The following is a 25,548-nucleotide window of genomic DNA, read 5'->3' as shown; positions in this document are numbered from 1 at the left end:
TTGGAAGACAGTGTGGCAGCTTCTTCTTTTTTTAAGGTTTTATTTATTTATTTGAGAGAAAGAGAGAGTGGGGGAGGGGCAGAGGGAGAGGGAGAAAGAGTCTCAAGTAGACTCCCCACTGAGCGTTGAGCGGATGCGGGGCTCGATCTCCCAACCCTGAAATTACGATCTGAGCTGAAACCAAGAGTTGGACGCTTGCTTAGTCAACTGTGCCACCCAAGCACCCCAAGTGTGGCAGCTTCTTACAAATTTAAACATGGTCTTACCATACAATCCAGCAGTTGTGCTTCTTGGTGTTTATCTAACTGATGTGAAAACTCATGCCCACACAAAACCTTCATGTGAACGTTTATAGCAGCTTTATTTCTAGTTACCTAAAATCTGAAGCAACCGAGGTGCCCTTCAATAGGTGCATGGATAAACAAACTGTGGTCCATCCAGACAAGGGAATATCAATCAGAGATAAAAGGAAATGAGGTAGGAGCGCCTGGCTGGCTCGGTGTTTGGAGCGTGCAACTCTTGATCTTCGGGTCATGAGTTTGAGCCCCACACTGGGTGGAGAGATTACTAAAAAATAAACTTTAAAAAAAAAAAGGAAATGAGCTAACAAGTCACTAACAGACGTGGAGGAATCTTAAATGCATACTGCTAAGTGAAAGAAGCCAGTCTGAAAATACTAGGTACTGTATGATTCCAATTATATAACATTCTGGAAAAGGTAAAACTATGGAAACTATAAACAGAACAGTAGTTGCTGGGGGTGCTGGGGGTAGTGAGGGTTGAACAGGAGCAGCACAGGGGAATTTTCAGGGAGGTGAAATCATGGTGGAGGAGACCGTAACAGAGCACAGAAGACATTAGCGTTTGTCAAAACTCAGAGACCTTGATATCACAGAGTGGACCTCGATGTACACACAATTTTAAAAAACCATTTAGGAGTCAGGAATCCCAGGAAAGAACACAGAATGCAACAGAAGAATCTAATTGATGAGAAACATCTGAAACAGCTTTGCTGAAGGGCAGGGGAGAATCAGATGCTGCCCTGGGTAATTTCGGAAACGATAGTCGCAGGACTGTACTCTACTTCCCATGGGAACAGCAGTTAATAACTCTAGAACCACTAAACATGTACTGGAATTGAACAATTAAGTTTAAAAAAAAAAAAAGGCAGATATCTGGTGAGAACCAGGTTTCTCCAGGTTGGAGCAGAAGATTGCAGATAAATAGGGGAAGAGGCTAGAATGTTTCATGTGGTAACTGATTAGAGGTGGAGACACCAATATAAATGTTTAGCTTAACACAGATAGAGATGATTACTTGTAGAAATAATTACAGATGCGTATACACAGGAATTCGATACATAAACATATTTCCTTGCTTTATCAGCCAACAGCACCCAGAGCAAGGACATCCCAGTAGCTTTGATCACCTGTGACCTTGATTTCTAATACTCTTCCCCAGTAAAAGGAACCAGGGCTCCTTGGAGAAATGGCAGATTCTAGGACTGGAGCAAGAAATATACGAGATGAGCCTGGAGCATCTTGCAACTCCGGAAAGTAAGGAAGTGCTCAGAACACACACACACACACACACCACATACACACACACCCCATACACACGCAATGATGGGGTACATCAAAGGGACACAGGAGCCGACTGCAAGAGCCCTCAATGGCCAAAGCTAGAACAATTTGAGCAATAAAATAATAAGACAGCATTAGATTATAGCCCAAAGTATTAAATAAATCTCGAGTCCATACTCATAATATCAATAAATAATTGAGTAACAAAATGGAGAAGAGAGATCTTCCATGCAAGGAATTCCAAAGAATTTAGGCAGATACCCCACCTTCAAGGAGGTGGAGCACAACTCCCTGCTCCTCAAGCATGGGCTGTACAGTGACTTCCTTCCAAAGTGTGGAAGCTGGGAAAAGAGTCACCTGCAGTGGAGAAACCTGGCCAACGTACCTCTGCCAAGTGACCAAGGTCAACAGGAACAGTGATAGGTCAGGTTGATAGGATGCACCTTTGAAATGATGAAATCATCTGATGAGTAGGGCACATCACCTCTGTGGTCTTCCTCCCCCAAAGCCATGACTCCAGTCCAATCCTGAGGAAGACACATCAGGCAAATCCCAATTCAGGAATATGACACAAAATACCTGGCCAGGACTACTTAAAACTATCAAGATCATCAAAAGCAAGGAGTGGCTGAGAACATGTCACAGCCAAGAGGTGCCTAAGGAGACACGACGACTGAATGCAATGGGGTGTCCTGGCTAAGCTCTTGGAACAGAAAAAAGACGTTAAAGAAAAAACTGAGGAAATCTGAATGTAGTATGGATTCTAGTTAGTAACAGTGTATAAAGATTTTATTAGTTCTAACAAATCTACCATACTAATGTGAGATGTTAACTGAAGGGAAGCGGCACCTAGATGGTTCAGTGCGTAGAGCACGTGGCTTTTGATCTCTGGGTAGTGAGTTCAAGCCCCTTGATGGACCTAGAGATTACTTAAGAATTTTTTTTAAATAAACAAAAGGGGAAACGGGAATGGAGATACGAGTTTTCTGTACTATCTTCCCAGTAATTGTGCAAATCTAAAACCGTTCTAAAATTTAGAAGTTTATTAAAAAAAAAAAAACACAAACCACCAAGTAGACAAAAGCATACCACTCTATGTTTCCATTCAGGAGAAGTTCAAGAATAGTTAAACTAGTCAGTGGTACTAGAGGTCAGAACAGTGGTTTCTTCTGGGGATGAGAAGAAGCAGGGGAGTGGAGAGGGCCTCAAAGTGAGTGGTCTGCATCTTTACCCGGGTGGTGACTACCCCAGTGTAGACTAAGGTAAAACTTCATTGAGCTGTATTGTTAAGATGTGTGCATTTTATATGTTACACCTTAATTCAAGTGAACACAAGGGGTGCCTGGGTGGCTCAGGTCATGATCCTGGGGTCCTGGGATGAAGTCCCACTTCCTGCCCCCTGTTCAGTGGAGAGCCTGCCTCTCCTCCATCTGCCCCTCTCGCCCCTTCATGCTCTCTCGCTCTCTCACTTGCTCGCTCTCGTTCTGTCTCAAATAAATAAATAAAAATCTTTTTTTTTTTTTAAAGATTTTATTTATTTATTCATGAGAGAGAGAGAGAGGCAGAGCGAGAAGCAGGCTCCCAAGGAGCAGGGAGCCCGATGCGGGACTCGATCCCAGGACCCTGAGATCATGACCCGAGCCGAAGGCAGACGCTTAACCATCTGAGCCACCCAGGCGCCCCTAAATAAAAATCTTTAAAAAGAGTGAACACAAAGTAAAATAGTAACAACAACCAAAAAGCTGGACATCACCATCTAGAAACACTGAACAGAAATTTCTGAGCGCCCACTGAAGAGAAAAATCCCAAAAGCTTCCAAGAAGAAACAGAAAAGGCATTACCTGCAAAAGAACGCGGGTCACCTTGGCCACAGACCTCTCACCAGCAAGGCGGTGGGCAGGAAGGTGGCGGAGCAGGGGGTCCTGTCCGCCCCCGGGCGCCTCTCCCACCGCCGCCCCCCTGCCCGCCCCCCCTGCGCACGCACATGGGCGCACGTGCACACCCACACGGCTGAGTGCACGTGCACACCCCTTCCTGTGTCCCCACATCTCTCATCCTGCCCACCTGCCTCGTCTGTCTCCAATCTCTCATGCCCAGTCCAAGAGCCGCCTCCTCCCAGAAGCTTCCCGAGCTGTCGGCCCGAGCTAGAGGCTCATCCTCTCCGCTCCCCTAGGCACCCTGCGCTACCTCTGTCATCCGCAGGGGTCCGCGGGGAGAACCGGGCTGCTGAGACCGGGAGCGCGTGGGACCTGTAGGAAGTCAGCAGCTGCCCAGTGAAGCTCACCAGATCACCGGGGGCCTCCTCCATCAGGCCCTGGGGGCCGGGCCAGCAGAGAGCCAGGCCCTGAGATTGAATTCACGGCACCTCTTAATTAAGTCATTTTCAGACCTGTGGTTTAAGGACAAAATAAAAACCGGTTGGAGAAGTCAGCCCTGTTTTGGGGAGGGGAGGAGGATTTCAACTGCACACCACATACAAACAAACTTAGTCGGGTGTGGACATTCGGGGCATGTCATGTGCTATCAGCCCCAGAAGCTGGGCCCTTCTCCAGCTCCATGCCAGGGCCAGCCCGGTCAACAGTGACGGTCCCTGCGCTTTGCTATAATCTGGGAACCCTCACTCTCCCATGTCACAGTGGAGGAACCGGGCTCAGCTAGAAGCAAAGGCATGAGCTCCGGCCCGGCCTGTCTGGCTCTTGCCCACTCCACCAGGATATTGACGGCCGTGGAGCTGTAGTTTCCAAATCAAAGCTCTAGAATGTTCTCGGCTCCAGGGCTGGGTGTGACAGTGTGGTAGGCAGGCACTGGAGCAGCCTGGGGTTGGCACACTGCACACTCATTCCCCTCCTGTTTCCTGCCTGCCACCTGTCTGTGGGTCTTGTCAGGATTCACCCTCCACGGGGCCAGCTCCTGGCCCTGACAGTCTGCAGGGAGAGACCCATTCGGAAACTCAGATCGCGTGGGGGTTGCTGCTGGTACAACCCAATGGAAACCCAAGTCGGGGCCTGGAGCTGGTCGGTGGACCGAGGAGGGTGACGGTCCAAAGGCTGGCGGGGAGGCAGGAAGATGCTCAGCTCCCCAGACCCAACACCATACTCACCATGCAAGTCATTGTCAACCACTCGGCCCCACTGATGGACTCTGCTGGCCTTAGGGTCACCCTCCCGGTTGGAGTACAGTGGATTTGAAGAGGAAAACCCCAGCGCTCCACAGAGCGGGGAGTAATGTGGAATGGCAGGCAGAGTGAGTGGGCCCCACACGTTCAGACACACCAAAGACCCTGGACATGGCAGAGCCCTCTCCTTAGGGGTCTCAGTTCAACGGGATTGCATTTTCAGGGGGATATCCACGTTTGTGGCTGACACAAATCTGGAGAGCCCCAAAGGCCTCAGACATGTCCCTCACAAAGGTCCAGGGTCAGCCCCTGCCCAGCTGCTGACCTCTGCCTTGTCCTCTGGTCGGCTCTGCCCTCACGCCCCACCCCCCATCTTCCTGAATCCCAAGGCGTGGGTGATACCCCAAGCGCCCCGCGCGCAGGGCACCCCGTCACCACCACCCAAACAGCCCTGGCAACGTGTCATGGGCCACCTTGCACCTTCAGCCCCGCCTCAGCCGCCACGGGAAGGATGGGTTGGAGACGTGGAATGCCTGCCGACGGAGTGGGAGGAGGAGAGCCAGAAAACCTGCAAAAAGACACGGTGTGTGTAGGTTCGTCACTGGACACGTGTCTGCCTGGATACACCCATGAATCCATATGCAGCACGGAATATTCCGACCAACCTCTTCCTGCAATCCGAGGGTTCCCACGGTGTGTCTGTCGGTCTGTCTGCGAGCGTGGTGGTATCTGCACGTGAGTGTGCGTGGTGTCAGGGCAAGTGCTCTGGAGAACACCTGGGAGGAATCTCCCAAGCCGGAGGCAGGGATGACTTCCCGGAGGTGAGGCTGTGGGACCAGGGTTGTTGTTTTAACGCCTCTGCTCTGCTTTTACAAGCGCAGATCACTTAAAAGAATAAAAGCTATCTAATTGATGTTTTAAAACTAGCGGACCCCTCAGGGCCAGCATCCCTGAGCCTCGCCCTCCTCCCGCTCCCCGCTCTGCGCCCCCTGCCGGCGGGAGGTCAGCCAGAGCGCCCCGCGCCTGCGCCAGGGTCTCGACGGCCCCTGGGCCTTTGCGCCGCGGTTACGTCGCGGTTACATCGCGGTTACGCCCCTGGGAGCGCCGCCCTCAGGCCCAGAAGCCAGGCGCCGCCCAGGAACTTGCCTCCCCTTTCTGGCCCCGGGGCTTTCCTGGGGCCGGGATGTGCCTGTGGCCGGTAGGAACGCAGCGCACGCGTGCCCAGGGGCCCCCATCCCACCCTCCCACAAACGAGGACCACGGAGGCAGAGGGCGTCTCAACACTGGGCAAAAGGAAGCGCAGAGAAATTCGCTTTCGGAATTCTTATTTTAACCTCTTTTCCACAGGTCTATAGGTCCCCTATCTGGGCGGACCCATGGTAACACCCCCGCCCTGTCTCCACCCTGGGATACTGTCAGGGCTCTGTGCACCCCCCAGGTGGGGGTGGGGGTGGAGGGGAGAATCGCTGGTGGCTAAGACACTGCCATGGCCTGGGGTTGGGGACAGGTGAGTCCTGAAGTTGTGGGTGGGTCTGTGGGTTCGGTCCTCCAAGGACAAGGGAGAGAGAGTTCCTGACCGAAAGAAAAGGGATTCCCAGCAGAAGAAAGGCCTGGCAGTGGGAAGGAGCCAGCTTGCTGTGTTCCTGGGTGGGGAAGGGTCATTGCAAGAGGCTTGGGAGGGTCTCTAGCGGTTGGGGGGTGAGAGGAGGTATGGAAGAGATGCAGCCACAAGAGATGACCATTAAAAGTCCTGTAAAACAAATCCATCCTCGAGTGAATCCTCCTTGAACATTTCTTCTTGGGTCCCCCGCTCCTGGGGCCAACTTGGCAGCAGCTGAGTCAATGACACTTCCCCCTCTGCAGAGAGCAAAGGCAAATGAGGGACTGCAACCGAGACCTTGAAAGAGACAGGCACATTTACCTGTTGGTCACTGATTGAGCCAGGGGCTGCTAAGCCTCTTGTCTGCCCCACCAGATATTGGCTCCCCTGGAGAGTGGAGTGCAGGAATGGCCTGCTCCAGGAGGCAAGACTAGACAGCATGCCTAGGACTAATCCTTGTGCTGACTTAATCACCTTGTAGGCTGAGGGTTCTGGCTCATTCAACCCTATCTGCCTACCCGGCCCTGCCTGCTTTTAAACCCCACTCACTGACTCACCACACCCCACCCCTATTCATCCATCTGCCACAGAGAAGGATTTATTGAGGGCCAGCACAGGGTCATACAGAGGGTGGAAGGGAGAGCCTAGAGCTAGGGTCCTATACCTGCCCCTAAAAGAGTCTCAGCATTCACCAGCACCACCCCCAAGCAGGGTGTTTGACCAGCTTCAACCAAATCTCCCTTCTGAATGCTCTGCTCATCCATGTAGCCCGGTGCCTTTCACGCTGGTATGCCTTGGTTCAGGCAGTTCCTCTGCCTGGAATGTCCTTGGGCCTGGCAGAAGTCCCACTCACACTTCAAAGGCCACTTACTTGGTGAAGCTGTCCCAGACACCTCTCCTAAGCATGGCTGTCCTTGGCCCGGACAGGTGGTCTTGTCTCTGGGTTGTCAGCACCAACATGGGGCACACAGTAGGTATCTAATAGGTGCAGACTGAGTGCATTCCTCATCCACTCACTGAATAAAGACTCAGTCTGCACTCTGAGCCTTGGTTTCCCAGCTGTGGAATAGATGCTGGGAAGAGCAACCATGGCCTGTCCCTCTAGAAGTGACCTAGTGCACAGGGACCTTTGGGAAAACACCCCCTAGGAGCCTCTGGGCTGCCATCAGCCCAGAGATTTCTATCTGCAGACTTTGGGGCAGGATGAGGGGATGTTTTTTCCCTTCAACACCAAACCAGGGGCATCTTGCATGTCTCACCTCCTAGGTGCCCAGTCTAGACCACAAAGGACAAGAGCAGGAGTCCACTGGACAGTAGAGACACCAAGCCTAGGCAAGGAGCAGGCCCTTCCCCAGGCTGGGTCAGGGAAGGGAGGACGGGCAGGCCCCAGCGTGACCCTACGGGAGGATCACAGCCACCAGCCCAAGGTGACCCAGGATGCTCCCAGGGGCATTTATAAATAGCCAAGCCAAAACACAGATACCAGCGACCTGAAAAATGAGCTCCTTGGTGTGCTCTGATGTTCTGATTTCCACCTCCAGTGACTTTTTCAACAACAGATTGGGTTCAGGTCACAGTCTAGTATCCAAAAAAAGCTGAATGGGTCAAGTTCCCTCAACCAAGACTATTAACTAACCACTTGCCATGCCATTATTATCATTACAAGAACATATAGATAAATAACATATAATAATGTTGAGTGAAAGGAGCTAGATCGGAAAGAGCACACACTGCATGATGCCATTTAAATAAAGTACCAAAAACAGGCAAACTTAATCTGTAGTGGCAAAAGGCAAAATAGCAGTTGCCCCCAGTGGAGGCTCCTGGGTGCCTGAAATGTGCAATCACTTGATCTGCATGGAGCCCACAGGGTGGACCTATGGAAACATTCATCTGGTTGCTCACGTAAGATTTTGTACTTTAATGTAAATACACCAATAAAGCTACTATAATAACATACCACGAGGACTAATGTTGGTTCGAGCCCCTTCCATGCTGGCAGGCAGGGCTGTCTCCACTGCTGAGGCCCCAGGGCCAAACACAACGCTCTCCACCCATCCTCACAATGGGGAACACTCATCAATATCCCCATTATACAACCATGGAGACTGCAGTTCTGTGGAAGCCATTCCTGCTGGACTCCAAAGTTCTTCCCAGAAAGTTCTGTGGCCACCCCAGCTCTGGGAGGGGAGGCAGAGATGTGAGTCAGAGGATGGAGCCTGAGCTTCCAGTGAGCACCTGGGCCAGCTACCATAGCCAGGATGTGAGGAGCCAGAGAAGGAGGAACGGAAACTTTTGGGAGGTGATGTGCAGGCTGAGTCTTAGAGAATGGGTGAAGTTTCGGCCAGCAAAAACAGCCGCCCGGGTGGAAGAAACAGCAGAAGCAAAGGCCTGAGGGAGGGGAGTACAAGGTGTGGTCAGGACAGGGGTGCTCTGGTCGGGCTGGCACACAGCAGATGGAGGCTCAGCAGGGCAGGTGTGACTGGCACAGCCACAGGCGGGAGCCGGGGAATGCTGGGGTCTTCTGGGAACTCTGGGGTCCTGAGAAACGTCCAGAATGCTTTAGTAAGATGGTATCAAACATGATTTGCTTTTGAGCTAGTGTCAGCCAGCTATGCCCAGATTCAGAAAAGAGGTACGTCAGGCAGGATGAATCCGAGGTCATCTACCTAGGCACAGAGACTTGGGCCGCCGGAAATCCAGGGTGACACAACCCAGCCCCTCCACCCAGGTGGCTCCTGTTGAGACACGCATGGCTGTGGTCCTTGGCAAGGACACCGGATGCCTCCTCCAAGTGGTGGTAGGGAGGACAAGGATCTCAGGCAGCCTGGGCAGGGACATAGGGACATAGGGCTCAGAGGGATGCCCTTGAATTCCATCTCAAGCATGGCCACTGTTAGCCCTCCTCAGGGAATGTGGGATGGGACAGAGTTTTATCTTCCTTGGAGAAGCTGTTACTACTTCAGTGGAGCATCTTAAAATCGATGACATCTTAGACACAAGGATGTCTATAGGTATATATCATGTTTGTTTCCACTTAAAATTATACTGTGATAAGGATGGTGGAAGGAAGGAGAAGAAAAAACTTAATACTATCATCATTACTCATAGTTGGGAACCAACAGATAATCTTTAGAGAAATAAAGGATGAAGTGTATTATATAAAATTATAAAGGTAATCACAAGTACACAGCTACAAAATTTCCAAAGTATCAAAAGAAACACTTGTACCCAAATTAAGCAAATATTTTATAACCTATAAAAATAGAAAGCATAAAATGACTTGAGACTGAGAGAGATTTGTCACATTGATACGCGTAAATGGGTTAACTCATCTGTACAAGGAAATGCCTGTCAGATGGTTCACATTCAGCTGTAAGCTGCAGGCAAAAGACACTCCCCAAACAAGAAGACTGAGAGAGAATGAAAATAAAAGGATGGTGCAAGGGGCAATGCCAACAAACAGAAAGCAGCAATCAAGTTGAAGGCAAAATATTGTTTGTGGTCAAGAGGAACATTTTGTAATGATGATAAATGCAAGTCACAATGATGATAGAACATACCTACTGTATGCTAAAGAGCATACATTAATATGTATGCATCAAATAACACGGTATCTGCATTCATACAATGAAAGGAATACACGGAGAAAGAATAAAAAGTACATCAGTAGTAGGAAGTATTTTTTTTAAAGATTTTATTTATTTATTTGAGAGAGAGCGAGCGAGATAGAAAGAGAGCACAAGAAGGGGGAGAGGCAGAGGGAGAGAGAGAAGCAGGCTCCCCGCTGAGCAGGGAGCCCGATGCGGGGCTTGATCCCAGGACCCCGAGATCGTGACCTGAGCCGAAGACAGACGCTTAACCAATTGAGCCACCCAGGCGACCCTATAGTAGGAAGTATTTGTTTAAGATTTTATTTATTTGAGAGAGAGAGCACGTGTGCCGGGGAGAGGTCCGCAGGGGGGTGGGGCAGAGGGAGAGGGAGAGAGAGAATCTCAAGCAGACTCTGGGTGCTGAGCCCGGAGGGTGCAATGCGGGGCTCAATCTCACCACCCTGAAATCATGACCTGAGTGTAAACCAAGAGTTGGATGCCCAACTGACCGAGTCACCCAGGTGCCCCGGTAGTAGGAAATTTTAATACATCTCTCACAGATATGTGTACAAAAAAATTAAATAAGGGGTGCCTGGGTGGTTCAGTCGTTAAGCGTCTGCCTTCGGCTCAGGTCATGATCCCAGGGTCCTGGGATCGAGCCCCGCATGGGGCTCCCTGCTAGGTGGGAAGCCTGCTTCTCCCCCTCCCTCTCCCCTTGCTTGTGTTCCCTCTCTTGCTGTCTCTCTGTCAAATAAATAAATAAAATCTTAAAAAAAAAAACACAAAAAAATTAAATAAGATTAGAGAAGACCTAAAAATGTAATTATTGAGCTAGCTTTTTTTTTTTTTTTCTTTAAGATTTTATTCATTTATTTGACAGAGACACAGCGAGAAAGGGAACACAAGCAGGGGGAGTGGGAGAGGGAGAAACAGGCCTCCCGCAGAGCGGGGAGCCCAATGCGGGGCTCGATCCCAGGACCCTGGGACCATGACCTGAGCCGAAGGCAGACGCTTAACGACTGAGCCACCCAGGCGCCCCTTGAGCTAGCTTTAATTACTTTATATCAGCCTCTCTACCCTAAAAACAGACTACTCCTTTGTAACTGGGCTTCTGAATATTCACAAAGATCGACTATATGTTAAATCATTTTTTTAAAAAACCAATATATTCCAGGGGGCCTGGGTGGCTAAGTCGGTTAAGCGACTGCCTTTGGCTCAGGTCATGATCCTGGAGTCCCGGGATCGAGTTCCGCATCGGGCTCCCTGCTTGGCGGCGAGTCTGCTTCTCTCTCTGACCCTCCCCCATCTCATGCTCTCTCTCTCAAATAAATAAATAAAATCTAAAAAAAAAAAAAACAAAACACCCAATATATTCCAAAAAGTAGATCTAGAACAGATATTCTCCAATCACAATGTAAATCAGAGCAGAAATTAATAACCAAACTACAAGGCAAAACAAAACCAAAAAAAAAAAAACCTTACTACCTGTAAATTTTAAAACTCTTAAGTTGCTCTGCAGTAAGAAAGGAAATCAAGTTGAAATTTCAGGATATCTAGAAAACAACCATAACTGAAACACTGCATATCAGCATCTAAGGTAAACAGCTAAAGCAGTACTTCAGAGACAAATTCATAGTTTTCAATACTTACATTAACAAGAATGAATGAAAATTAATGAACTAAGTACCTAATTCAAGATAGAAAACACACACACACAAGAAACAGGATGGAAATAATAAAGATAAAAGTGTAAAAATATGATTTAGAAAAGAAAAACAACAGTAGAAATAATCCAAATAAAATAAATCCAGTAGAAACAATTTTTAAAAATTTTTAAGTAGCTGGGGCCCCTGGGCGGCTCAATCCGTTAAGCCTCTGCCTTCAGCTCAGGTCATGATCCAGCCCCAGTCCGCTTCTCCCTCTCCCTCGGCCCCTCCCCACTGCTGGTGCTCTTCTCTCTGTCTCTCTCATAAATAAATAAAATCTTAAAAAAAATTTTTTTAAATAGTAAGTCAGTAGTTGATCTAGTCAAAAAAAGAAAGGAATAAGGGGTGCCTGGCTGGCTCAGTCGGTGGAGTGGGGCTCTTGATCTCAGGGTTGTGAGTTCCAGCCCCACGCTGGGTTGTAGAGATTACTTAAAAGTAAAAAGAAAGAAAGAAAAGGAATAAAATCCAAACACACTAAAGAAAAGGATAAGGAGGTACACTTTTCATTGCACCACCTTTGGTGCCTTTGGAGCTGACCTTCTAGAGGGGAAGAGGCCAGAGCAAGACAAAGCACTAAGGTCCCAGGGGCGCCTGGGTGGCTCAGTCGTTAAGCATCTGCCTTCGGCTCAGGTCATGGTCCTGGGATCCTGGGATCCTGGGATCCCGGATCCAGCCCTGCATCTGACTCCCTGCTCGGCGGGAAGCCTGCTTCTCCCTCTCCCACTCCCCCTGCTTGTGTTCCCTCTCTCGCTGTGCTTCTCTATGTCAAATAAATAAATAAAATCTTAAAAAAAAAAAAAAAAAGGCACTGAGGTCCCATTTCACGTGCCCTGCTTTGGCAAAGCCCTGGGGCCACGCGGGCGAGAGGCCTCCGCAGCAGCATCTGCTGCCCTCTAGGAGAGTCCGTTTTCCAGAAGATCGCTCCGTGCCCGTCCCAGAGCGTTTCCTTACTCCTGTGCTAAGTTGCATGCCGTTTCCCCGGCTTGAACACCGGGGGCTAGGGGTGCGCCCCTGGACGCCTTCTAAGCAGGATCTCCCTTCCCCCCACCCCCCGACCGTCTGAAGGGTCCAGGCCACTCGGTCGGTCCCCATCTGGACCCAGCGGATGGGGGTCCGGAGAGGCCAGGGGGCGCTTGCCTGTCTCCCAGCCTCCGCACTTCACGAGGAAGGTTCGGCATTGGCGGGGGCCTCCCCAGCTGCATCTCCCAACAGTCAGCGGAAGGCAGGTGTTGAGAGGTGGTCCTGGCCAACCTCCGCCCTTGACCTCGCCTTGACGGACCCCCGACGAGCTTGGGGCCGCGTCTTTGCGGGGGAGGCGGGCTTGCCCAGGCCGTGCCCTCTGGGAGGAACATCCCCAAATAACGATACTTCCAGGCCGGGAGATCGGGAATGCCAGGGAGTCCGCCGCCGGACTGCAGGGAAGGCTTCCCGGAGGAGGCGGCCTGCAGGTCGGGACCTCACAAAGGGGGAGGGGCGTTGTGGGGGAGAAGGAGAAGGCACTGTAACTGCAACGGCCCCCTCCAACGACCCTCAGCGGCCAGGAGCTGAGGCTCGGCAGGGCGAGGTAGGACGGCGACAAGGTTCCAGGCCGCGCAAGAAACGACGACGGCCCGGGGACGCCGGACGCGGGGCGGCCTCGGAGAACACGTCACAGGAAGTTCGTAGGAACTGGTCATCTGGCCAAGTGGACGTCCCGGGAATTGCTAATCGCCGACGTGCCTTGGGGCCGGAATTCGTGCTTCCGGGCCGCCGGACCCGCCTGTGCCGCCCCCTGCCGGTGCTTCTGTCCGCGGCTAGCGGCGCAGTCCCGGCCGGGGCCGGGGCGGGCGGGGCTCCGGATCCCAGCGCGGCGATTGGCCGCTCCGCATCAGGTGTCCCCGCCCCGGCCAACCAGCGAGGGAGGCGGAGCCTCGCCGCCGGGCTGTGGGCGGGGTGGCAGGGTTGACGGCTCCGCCCAGAGCGGTGGGGCGCTGGGGAGAGCGACCTGTGTCTGCTCCCGGCCTCGCGGGACCCCAGGCCCCAGCGCCTTGGAGCGCCGCTCCCGCCTCCCTTCCCCACCCAGCGGCCGGAGCCAAGTTTTCAAACCCCGAAGCGGCTTTCTGGGGATAAAGACACAAATCCTTGCCAGGGCCCAGGCCCTTCGGATCTCAGCCCTGAGGTCTCCGGGTCCCTCCTGTGGCCTCGAATTTCCCGCCAGCTCCTCTGCTCCAGCTACCCTGGCCTTCTGCCACCAGCTGCCTCCAGCCCCAGGCCTACACCCCGGCCTGTGTCCTCTGCTTGGCCTGCCCTTCCCCCCACTCCTCCTCCCCCTTCTCCTGGCTTGCTCTGGCTGATCTTTCCAGAGCCTGCTGGCATGCGGTTAAGGTTCCACTGGGGGCTGGTGCAGACCCTGGGCATCTTCCTTTTTCCCTGCAGGGACCGCCTTGCCCCGGGCTGCTGGCCTGCTTGTATACAGCCCATGATCTTTCATCTCTCTATCTCCCCACCCCAAGCAGACAGCCTGGTACATGGTAGGCACTTAGCCCCTGTGCAGATATGAACCAAGGAAGAGAGATGATGGCTAAGGAACTAACACCCCTGGGCATCACCTGAGTACCAGACCCCGTGCCAGGCACGTCACAGGGCTGACTACAGTTATGTGATGGCCCTGGAAGTGAGGAACTGGGGTCCCCTCTTCCTGGCGAGTCAGGGAAGGCCAAGAGGCTGGATGGCTGGCCCAGGTTTCCTCAGCTGCACTGGTTAGGGGCAGGACTGGCGGGCTGGGGACACCCCCATGCCAGGCAGCCTGGGCCTTGGGTGTCTGCTGGAGAAAACTGATGGGCAGGCCCCCCCCAAGGGAGGGTCAGGGCCTGGGGCAGATTGGAAAGGGAAGGGGACTTGGGGAGGTAAGTGCTGTGTGCGCTCAGCCCAGCCACAAGCCTCCTCTACTGTCCAATGACTGGATGGCCACCTTGAAAATCCTTCAAAGCCCTTGCTGCCCCCCTCAACCCCATCTCATCAACTGCTACCCCAACCCCTTCTCCAGCTACACTGACCCATGTCAGCTCCCAGACCAAGGCCCCTGGGCCTTTGCACATGCTACTCCCTCCTGGGTCCACCTAGTCCTGCCCCCATCACGTCGTCAGGACCTGTGCCTACTTTCCAGACCAAATCTTGCTCAGCACCGGCCCCACCACAGTCCTGAAGACAAACAAATGCTGAGATCTGAATTCAAACTCAGCCCTTCTGCTTGACACACGTGTGGCTGCCCGCAGAGAACAGCTTATCAGTGGGCTTGCAAAACAGGGCCGTCTACTTAGGGAGCACTCTGCTGATTTGCTGGCGTGGAGCTGGGGCTTTGGTGGACATTGAATCTCCAGGACACAGCCTGCAAGGTCAGACATGCAAAAAGGGCCTTTTGGTTTCCAAGAGGCTTGTTGACATGAACGCCTCTCACTTCAGCAACATCCGAGAGTGAAAATACTCTGCTTCCTCAGAGGCTAGTCCCTCTTCGCAGACTGCCTACCACCCACGCCCCACATCAGGCCAGTGGGCCTTCAGGGTCCACCCGAATCTCGAGCCTGAACTCGGGACAGGCTCAGCTCTGAATCCTGTGTGACATTGGGCTAGTTACTTCGCCCCTCTGATCCTCCGTCTTCTTCCTCTAGCTTTCATTTCCAATAAAATTAGTAACAGGTACATGTCTTTAAAGGACCAATAGAACTACAAGGCTTATAATGACAAGCGGCAGTCCTCTGCCCCACTCCGCACAGCCCGAGTCCTCCCTCCGAAGCACCCATTTGTGCTCTACTAGATGTTTTTTTTCTGGCTCTCATCTTTACACGTGTGACAGGCTTCTGCTGACAGTTGCTGATTTTCTGCCTTTAGATACAATCCAATGACTGCCTGCAGCTGAAAGATGAGGATTTAGCTCTGTTAATCTGCTGTCTCTTTAGATTTGCTAATTCTGGACGTTTCGTATAAATGGAATCACATATGGGGTACCTGGGTGGCTCAGTCATTGAGCAGCTGCCTTCAGCTCAGGTCATGATCCCAGGGTCCTGGGATCGAGCCCCACATCGGGCTCCCTGCTCGGCGGGAAGCCTGCTTCTCCTTCTCCCACTCCCCCTGCTTGTGTTCCCTCTCTCCCTGTCTCTCTCTCTATCAAATAAATAATTAAAAAAAAAAGAGATCCACTCAATCAACCACGCATTCCCTCTCTGCCCCTCACCCCACCCACTTCTCTCCTAGCTCCTCCTACACAACCATATTACCCAGGGCAGGGGTTCTCACCCCAGGGTCCTCAGGGCGAACCCTGGGGAGGGGGGGCCGGGGGATGGGAGTTTGGGGTTTCGGAAACTGGACAGAAAACACTGACATCCTCATTTTCACCCACCTCTAATGTTTGCTTTCCCATCAGGAACAGGGGCCATAAACCTCAGCGATGTCAACTGCACCTGTGACTTTGCCACCAACAGAAATCCAGATAATTTCAAATCATACTGCAACTGAAGCCGAAATCTCTAAATTAATCTCATTTACACTCACCACTACTTCAAAATGATAAATTGTAGACTTGCAGCTTTGGTCCTATTATTTAATGCATTAATAAATACACTACTACACCACACATGTATTTAAGAATTTTATGAACTGCTTTTCTTTTCTTTTTTTTTTTTAAAGATTTTATTTATTTATTTGACAGAGAGAGTTAGTGAGAGCAGGAACACAAGCAGGGGAGTGGGAAAGGGAGAAGCAGACTTCCCGCCGAGCAGGGAGCCCGATACGGGTTTCGATCTCAGGACCCTGGGATCATGACCCGAACTGAAGGCAGACGCTTAACGACTGAGCATCCTGGGTGCCCCAAGATTTTATTTATTTGACAGAGAGAGAGAGTGAGTGAGCACAAGCAGAGGGAGCAGCAGAGGAAGAGGCAGAAGCAGGCTCCCCACTGAGCAGGGAGCCTGATGCGGGGCTCGATCCCAGGACCCTGGGATCAGGACCTGAGCCTAAGGCAGACGCTTAACCAACTGAGCCACCCAGGTGCCCCAAATTGTTTTCTATGTAATTGCTTTCCTCTATTTATTCATTAAAAAATATTGTTTTGGGGGGCACCTGGCTGGCTCAGTTGCAAGAGTGTGTAACTCTTGATTTCGGGGTTGTGAATTCGAGCCCCACATTGGGGGTAAAGATGACTAAAATAAAAAATAAATTTATTTTATTTATTTATTTATTTTTTAAAAGATTTTATTTATTTATTTGAGACAAAGAGAATGAGAGACAGAGAGCATGAGAGGGAGGAGAGTCAGAGGGAGAAGCAGACTCCCCGCCGAGCAGGGAGCCCGATGCGGGACTTGATCCCGGGACTCCAGGATCATGACCTGAGCCAAAGGCAGTCGCTTAACCAACTGAGCCACCCAGGCGCCCAAAAAATAAATTTAAAAACCCGAGTGCAAGACTGTTGAATCTCAGATCTGTACCTCTGAAACAAATAATGCAATATATGTTAAGAAAAGAAAAAAAGAAGAAGATAGCAGGAGGGGAAGAATGAAGGGGGGGAAATCGGAGGGGTAGACGAAACATGACAGACGATGGACTCTGAAAAATAAACTTAGGGTTCTAGAGGGGAGGGGGGTGGGAGGATGGGTTAGCCCGGTGACGGGTATTAAAGAGGGCACGTTCTGCATGGAGCACTGGGTGTTATGCACAAACAATGAATCATGGATCACTATATCTAAAACTAATGATGTACTGTATGGGGATTAACATAACAATAAAAAATTTTTAAAAAAAGAATGTAATTCTATGAAATAGAATAAAGAGTAGAAACGGTAATGTCATTTGAAAAAAGAATTTAAAAACCCGAATAAAAATAAAAATATTGTTTTGAGGAGTCCATACTCTTCTCCAGGCGGCCATGGCATGCAAAGGTCAAAGGTGTCTCGTCTAGAGAGAGGACAATCACTCCGGTGGGGTGGGAACTGGCACGCAGGGCAGGCCCACACTGCCAGGGACAGGACGATCTAAGGACTGGCCACCCAGCCCACAGAGCACAGAAACCCGGCCAGGCCTGGCAGGGCGGGAAGTCACCAGGAACACCTCTCCCCCAGGTCATCCAGCACTACCCCAAACCTTCAATTATGAGGATACAGCCATGGTGTACCAGGTTCTGAGCACATCCTTGGAGGCCAGGCGGGAAAGGGGGTAGAGGTCCGCAGATATCCCACCAAGCACCCGCATGGCCCCAGCCCCTCTCCCCCGTCTGCCCAAAGCCGCAGAGCTCCAGGTTCTACACACGCCAGGTGGAGTCCCAAGGGGCACTGTCCCCTTAACAGAGAGGGGTCGTTCAGGCCCGCAGCAGTGTGACTGAATCCCAGCGTTGTTACAAACGTGGAGACTGAGGCCCAGAGAGGTCAAGTGACTAGTCTGAGGTCACACAGCCAGATGACGGTAGGGCCACAGGAACCCAGGCCTCTGGACTCCCCAGCGGGGTCTGTCCCCACCATAGCCTGCGAAGGCAATGGGTAGAACAGGTCTGGGGTGATGCCAAGGGATGCACAGAATGCATATTTCCATGTTCTCAAGGTAAGATGCATGCAGTAAGAGAAGTGAAAATTTGGGGCCTCTGAGCAGGGACACACAGCTCTACCCATTATATTTTTTTAAAGGTGGGGTGTGGAGTAAGGTCAGGGGCTCAGAGCCAGGCTGCCTGAGTAAAAATCCAGACCTGGTCATTCCTGTGACCTGTGGCCTGCATGCTCCGTGCCTCAGTTTGCTCATCTGTAAAACAAGCTAGTACCTACCTATTCAGGAAAACTATTCTAAGCATTTTTTAAAGCTGGGAAATGCTCTAACGCATTAACAGTGGGATTCTAGGTGATTTAATTTTGTGGGGTTTTTTGTGTGTGTGTTCACCTGTATAGTACCAGCTGTTTTGTCTCCCACTCACTGGACAATTCCGGACTGGCTGGAACTTGTCTATCTTAGGCACCAAGGATGGTGCCCAGTGCCCTGGACGTATCTGTTGACCGAGCGAACAATCAGGAACACCCACTTCAGTAGAGAATATTTCTATTCAAAGTGGTTCTGATAAGAGGCAGACATAGAGAGCCACAGGGGAAAGGGGACCCAGAGCTAAAGGGAAGGGGCATCAGCGGTAGAAGGGTCTGGGGGCAGGGGAGGCACAGCCTTTTGTAGCGATCTGCAGGGACAGAAGCCCCGACAAGGAAGCCCAGGGGTGCCACAAGCTCCGTGGGGTACAGCAGCAGGGGGTGGGCAGGTGGTGCGGCCACCGAGGAGGGCCCAGAGTGTCTTGTTGCTCTTCTGGACTTGGAGACCACTGGGCTTTCTGGAGCAGGAGAGAGCTTCAGGAAGAGTCCCGAAGGAGGCCAGGGCAGTGACCCTGACGGGGGCACATGGTCCGGTTGGAGCTGGTGTGGTTGGCCAGGATGGGAAGAAAAGGATGTGATTTCTGGAAGGGAAAGCTGGTGGGGAGCTGACCTTCCCACCGAGCAGACTCCAGGCCCAGACGGCCCCCACCCCGGGGTTCTCATATGCTTTTTAAAAAAAGATTTATTGGGGCGCCTGGGTGGCTCAGTTGGTTAAGCGACTGCCTTCGGCTCAGGTCATGATCCCGGAGTCCTGGGATCGAGTCCCGCATCGGGCTCCCTGCTCGGCAGGGAGTCTGCTTCTCCCTCTGACCCTCCCCACTCTCATGTGCTCTCTCTCATTCTCTCTCTCTCAAATAAATAAATAAAATCTTTAAAAAAAAAGATTTATTTATTTATTTGAGAGAGAGAGAAAGAACGCAGTGGGAGGAGCAGAGGGAGAGGGAGAGCCTCAAGCAGATTCCCCACTGAGTATGGAGCACGACACGGGCTCGATCTCACGACCTGAGCTGGAACCAAGAGTCGGATGCTCAACGGACTGAGCCACCCAGGTGCCCTCTCATATGCCTTTAGGCCAAAGAGCTCGGGCCTTAGGTAAACTCAGAACACAGAGAAAGAGGGAACTGCCCAGCTGGTCTGTGAGGCAATCATAACCTTGACACCAAACTCCGATGCAGGAAACGTGAGAAAGCGACGCGCCGGGCCATCTCCTCCGTGAACACAGATGCAAAAATCCTCCCCGAGTAACAAACCGGACCTGGCCATACATGAAAAGACTCATACAAGCACAGTCATGCTGGCTTTGTCCCAGGAATGCAAGACTGCTTCCGTAAACAGAAAAGTCAGCATCGTCGACTACTTTAGAGAAAAAAGGAGAACTCATACCATCCTCTCTACGGTTGCAGATGAAATTGGAGATCCATTCATGAGAAGAACCCTGCTTAGCACACCAGAAACCGAAGGGACTTCTCGCTCTGATAAGGGGCAGTTACAAACCCCCATCACATCACAGGCCATGCTGGGGCGTTGAATGCTCTCCGGCAAGCATGGACACACCACAAAGGGGCCCATTGTTGCCACTTCCAGTGCGGGTCAAATGGTACTGGAGGCCCTGGCCAGTGCACTGAGGCAAAGGGAAAAAAAGATATAAAGATTCGAAAGGAAGAAACAAAACTGGCATTATTTAGAGACGATAGAAAAGTCAAAGGATTAACAGATAAGTTACTAGAACACAAGAGCTTAGCAAGGTTGCTGGGAATAAAAAATCACTATGCAAAAAAACCCTACATCTTGGGGCGCCTGGGTGGCTCAGTCGTTAAGCGTCTGCCTTCGGCTCAGGTCATGATCCCAGGGTCCTGGGATCGAGCCCCGCATTGGGCTCCCTGCTCTGCAGGAAGCCTGCTTCTCCCTCTCCCACTCGCCCTGCTTGTGTTCCCTCTCTCGCTGTGTCTCCCTCTCTGTCAAATAAATAAATAAAATCTTTAAAAAACAAAAAAACAAAAAAAACCCCTACATCTTTAAAAAATTCTAGCTACAATTAGAAAATGAAGAACAGCCATTTACAATGACATCAAACATAGGCATTTTTTTTTTAAGATTTTATTTATTTCCTTATTTATAGAGTGCGCACCCCAGTGAGCGGGGTGAGGGAGAGGAAGAGTCTGGAGCAGACTCCCAGCTGAGCCTGGAGCCCACCTCGGGGCTCGATCCCATGACCCCAAGATCATGACCTGAGATGAAACCAAAAGTGATTCACTCAACTGGTTGAGCTGCCCAGTTGCCCCTCAAACATAGGCATCTTAATAAAACATGTCCAAGAGATCTCTTTTTTTTAAGATTTTTAAGATCCCCTGATGTGGGGCTCGATCCCAGGACCCCGAGATCATGACCTGAGCCCAAGGCAGACACTTAACCGAGCCCCCAGGCGCCCCTCTTCTCTGGGATTTAGTTTCCTCCTGTGTGAAATGGTGGGAATGGTACCTAGGCCCTTGGGATGACTGAAAGGCACCTGGCGCCCAGCCAACAGTCCCTGGAAGCCTCTTTGGGGGAAGAAGGAAGGTTGAATCCCCTTCCCTTGCCCTGTGCCTCTGGGGGACGATGCACCTGAGGCTGATGCAGCCAGTGGGGCTCTGGCCAGCTGCCCAGGTGCACTGAAGACGATGCCCCACAGCTCCAAATCCCCACCGTTCCGCTCTCACGCTTCCCCCCAGCTGCCTGCCTTTTGCACCCCAGCGCCGTTCTTCCAGCCACTTCAGCTTGCTAAGCACCTACCTGCAAGCCCCGTCCCAAATGGGCTCCAGCTCGGTCCAGCTGTCAGTACCCAGCAGAGCCCCCTGCCAGCTCTGGCCAGGGCTCACCTGAGCAGGAGTCCACCGCACAGCACCTGCTCACACACCTGTTGGGTCTGGGCTGGACCCGGCTTCAGTGCAACTGCCTGCCCACCCACTGTCACTCACATCTGTTTGGATCACTACCATTTCCTGCATTTCCTGTGCTCTGGCTGGGCACAGGGTGAGACAGGTGGCCCCCGTCCCAGGGCATTCATGAGCTCCTGGGCAGGTTAGTGACCAAGCTCCCCAGTGAAAGCTGTACTCCACGAGGACGGCCTCCATAGCCAGATGACTCCACCCACAGAAGTGGGTTAGATGGAACCCGTGCCCTAGTCCTGCTGAGGAGTGCTCCTTGGTCCGCAGTCTCCCCACCCTGGGTCCTCCGCGTCCTGAGCCCCTGGATGCTATTGCAAGTTAGAGATAAAAGCCCATGAAGAAACTAGCAGAAATGGGCAATGTTGTGATTTGGCGGGGGGCTGGGGGAGAGGCGCTTTTCACAGATACCATAAAATAAGTACTTCAACCCAGAGGGGACCTACCCAAGGACACGGGGAGTTAGTGGCAGAGATAAACGGAACTCAGGTCTCTGACTGTGGGCCAGTGCTGCCCGCCCCCCTGCTTTGCTCTGTGCTTCCACGCGAAGCCCTGGGCGGAGCACCACCAGGCGCAGGGTGGGTGGCCGTTTGCACGGTGTCCCCTGCAGCATCTCCCTCCACAGCCAGGAGATAGGGCAGAACCAGGCTCCAAAGGCCGGGTCCCCAGCCACGCAAGCTCTCCTGGCAGCACAGCACAAGCCCAGGCTGCTCAGCCCGCTCTCTCCTGCGCTTTGTCCCACTGAACTTGCACACTTTTTTTTTTTTTTTTTTGAAGATTTTATTTATTTGACAGAGAGAGAGCACAAGCAGGGGGAGCGGGAGAGGGAGAAGCAGGCTTCCGGCAGAGCAGGGAGCCCGACGCGGGGCTCGATCCCAGGACCCCGGGATCATGACCTGAGCTGAAGGCAGGTGCTTCATCAACTGAGCCACCCAGGCACCCCATAACTTGCAGTCTTTACCCCAAACTGTGAGGTCTTGAAGCCCGACACAGAACAGATGCCCACGTGGAGGAACTGCCTGGTAGTGGCCCCGAGAAGCCTCCTCCATGCCGTCTGCCCCACTTACCTCCCTCCCCCGCGTGGGCCCAGGCGCTTCCTCACCTCACCTTGATCCTGAGACCATGGCTCCACTCCGGCAATAGCCTTACTTGTTTTACAACTTTTAAGCTGAGGTAGGTTCCAGCCTCGTTTAGTGCCGAGTTCTCTCCTGAGGTCTGTCTAGAAAGCTGCTCTTAGGACAAAGAGCCACACCCATAAAGCTGGTCTTCCTACCGAGTGTCTTGATTCCAGCATGGGTTTGGGTTGTTTGTGGGGTCAGATCCTTGTAAAACCAACCGCAACTTGGCCTGAGGCTGGGGCCTGGCAGACTCCGAGCAACCCCCCGGCATGTGCAAGGAGTACAGGCGGAATTTAAAGTGGAAAGTTCGGGGCGCCTGGGTGGCTCAGTTGGTTAAGCGACTGCCTTCAGCTCAGGTCATGATCCCAGGGTCCTGGGATCGAGTCCCACGTCGGGCTCCCGGCTCGGCGGGGAGCCTGTTTCTCCCTCTGACCCTCTCCCCTCTCATGCTGTTTCTCTCCTGCTCACTCTCTAATAAATAAATAAATAAATAATCTTTAAAAAAAAATAAAAAATAAAAAATAAAAAAAATAAAGTGGAAAGTTCGCTCTGCCCCCTCCCCGACCCCAAGGGCCGACAGAGTTGGTAATTGGGAAGGCGGAGGCTCGTCGAGGGCCCGGGCCGCGACGCTCAGTCCGGTTCCCAAGGGAGCTCACGGTTTGCGATCGCTGCAGCCAGAGGTGCTGCTCCTGGGGAGCGGGGCCCAGGCGGATGCCAGCTCTTCCTCAGCAAGCCTTGAGTGAGCTCTTTGTAGGGACACCACTAATACGCAATCCCTGCGCTCAAGGGGCGTGCAATCAAACGGGGAGAAACAGTGGGCACCCACACCTGGACCCGGGGAAGGGAGGATGGTCCTTTCGGGCTGCATAACAAAGTACCATAGATGGGGAGGCTTCGGAACAACAGACACTATTTCTTACCGCTCTGGAGGCAGTGAGGAGCGGACGGCCTCAAGGCCTCTCCCCACGCTGTGCCCTCACAGGGTTGAAGGAGTAGAGGCGCTCTCTGGGGTCTCATTCATAAGGGCACTAACCCCACTCCGGAGGGTCCCACCCGCATGACCGCCTCCTCACGCCATCACTTTGGGGATGAGGCTGCCAACACGGGACTCCAGTGGGGACACAGACATTGAGTCCTTAGCAGGCTCTTTGCAGTGGTGGTATTTCCAACGGACAACGGCTAGCACCGGGAGTTAGCTTACAGAACCACCGGCTGGGCTGGAAACATGCACCAGGGACCCAGGAATGGCTGCACCTGCCGAAAGGGGCTCAGGTCAGAAGGTGGGGAAGCAGGAGGCTACCACCAGGGCTGCGGAGCCAAGCCTGTGCAGCAGGGGGGAGGCGGGGCAGGAATCAGAAAGCAGGGCAGAGGCCCTGACTCAAGTGCACCGTGTGGCTGGCCCAGCAATGCCCAGAAAGCCCGTCCCAGGGAAGCCTCGTGCGGACAGGGGCCTCTGCTTTCCCGGAACGCAGACGGCCCTCGGCGCTGGGGAGGGCGCAGAGCCGCTTCCTGCCTTAAGTTCAGCCTGTAATGTGCGCGCTGCCCAGGCCTGCACACTCCAAAGCCTACGCTTAACGTCGGCCTCCCAAATTGGGCAACTGATGGAAGGAACCCGATTGTTGCCCAGAACCCCAGTTACCAGGGAGTGTGAGAGCTGGTCTTTACCTTCCTGGTCTCTGCCTTCCCAGAAGTGGCACGGGCAAGAGGGCTCCCAGCGCGAGGCTGGGAGGAGAGCGGAGTTAAGTGGCCGGGAGACCTGATCCCAAAGGCAGGTGCCTGCTTCCAGTGTGTGCCGGGAGTGGGCAGTGAGGGTGAGCAAGAGGGCCGGAGCTCAGCTTTGCACACACAGACCGCAGAGGCTCTGGGACTCCTTCCCAGGCCTGCATTTCTCAAGGTGGTGGCGAGCTTTTCCTGCACAAGATCATTAATCCATGGGGAGAAAAATCAATGAAAGCCCGTTGACTGAAAAAGATAACCGGGTGGAATTTTTCTAGGGGAATAAAAAGCTCCGAACCATAAGTCATCTACTCGCTCTATTAATAACCCAGGAAGCCATGGCTGGCAGACAGACAGGTGCGGGACATACACACATGGCCTCCACTTTGGGGGGTGGGTTCTGTGGGAAGCTGCGCAGGGGAGGTAGACACACGGAGACAGGAAGGGCCAACAGCAGAAGTGGAGAGGGACACAGAGGGTAGGCCAGGCCCAAGGGACAGGGCAGAGCTGCAGAGACAAGTGAGGAGGGGTGAGTCTGTTCCTCCTTCTGGAAGTAAGAACTCTGTTCAGTTCACTGTACCTGGAAACGGTAACACCGTGCTTCTGGAAGCAGCTTCCAGCTCTCTAACTGGCAGGAGCAGCCTTGGTGCACTCCTTCCAGCGACCCAGGGGTGGGCTGCCAGCCTCCCTCCAGCCCTGGGCCCTCACTCCCCAGCTTGCTCGGGTCCAACAGAGAGGCTTGTCTTCAATTCTTGATCCTCTGGGGCCTTGCCAAAGGTAATGAGGACTAATGAGGGTGCATCCCCGGGCCCTTCCTCCGGGCTCAGGTAGCCCGGGGATAGAGGCAGAGGCCCCAGCACACACACCAGCACAGAGCGCTGCGCCGGCACCGTAAACACGCCACCCGGACCCAGGCTGCTCAAGGGGGAGCGTGGGGGGCCAGGGGGCAGCAGTTAAAGGGTCCGTGTGCAGAGGCAGAGCCCGGGGAGGAAGGCTTTGCAGACGGCAAGGAAGGCAGGTAGGGACAAGGCGCATCGGGGGCCCCGCAGAGAGCCTGGAGTGGCAGCGAAGCAGGGCCCACCAGAGGCTTTTGAGGACAGGTCAGTGGCACGCGGCTGGCTCAGGCTGGCGGGGGTGGGGGCTGCCAGGTCAACCAGGAGGGGGGCAGAAAAGGTGCTTTCAATGCAGCCTCGCACCTGGACACCTGGCCTGAGTATCTCAAGTGATTTGTATCACAAATCAGTTCAAGGGTTTGTTGTTGTTGTTGTTGTTGTTTTTTTAAGATTTTATTTACTTATTTGAGAGAGAGAATGAGAGAGAGAGAGCA

General features: G+C 52.6%; 1 protein-coding gene across 3 annotated transcripts in view; it reads right to left on the bottom strand.

The window, feature by feature from the left end:
* DEGS2 (delta 4-desaturase, sphingolipid 2) overlaps positions 1-25,548 on the bottom strand; it is a 66,669-nt gene that overhangs the window by 32,796 nt on the left and 8,325 nt on the right. Inside the window, exons 1-2 of one of the 3 annotated variants that reach the window (XM_034992887.1) lie at positions 3,771-3,829; positions 1,969-2,110 (exon numbers count right to left, since the gene is read on the bottom strand). The exons of 1 other annotated variant lie outside the window; for it this stretch is intronic. The gene's annotated coding sequence lies outside the window, so the exon portion shown is untranslated. Of the gene's footprint in view, positions 1-1,968; positions 2,111-3,770; positions 3,830-25,548 lie in introns of those variants that run through there. One more of the 3 variants, XM_034992886.1, reaches the window with a different exon arrangement.

This window comes from Mirounga leonina, unplaced genomic scaffold (assembly GCF_011800145.1).
Source record: "Mirounga leonina isolate KUSES-001 unplaced genomic scaffold, KU_Mleo_1.0 Mir_82, whole genome shotgun sequence".
NCBI lineage: Eukaryota > Metazoa > Chordata > Mammalia > Carnivora > Phocidae > Mirounga > Mirounga leonina.
The sequence above is the reverse complement of the archived record's forward strand: the minus strand, read 5'-3'. Positions and strand labels throughout refer to the sequence as shown.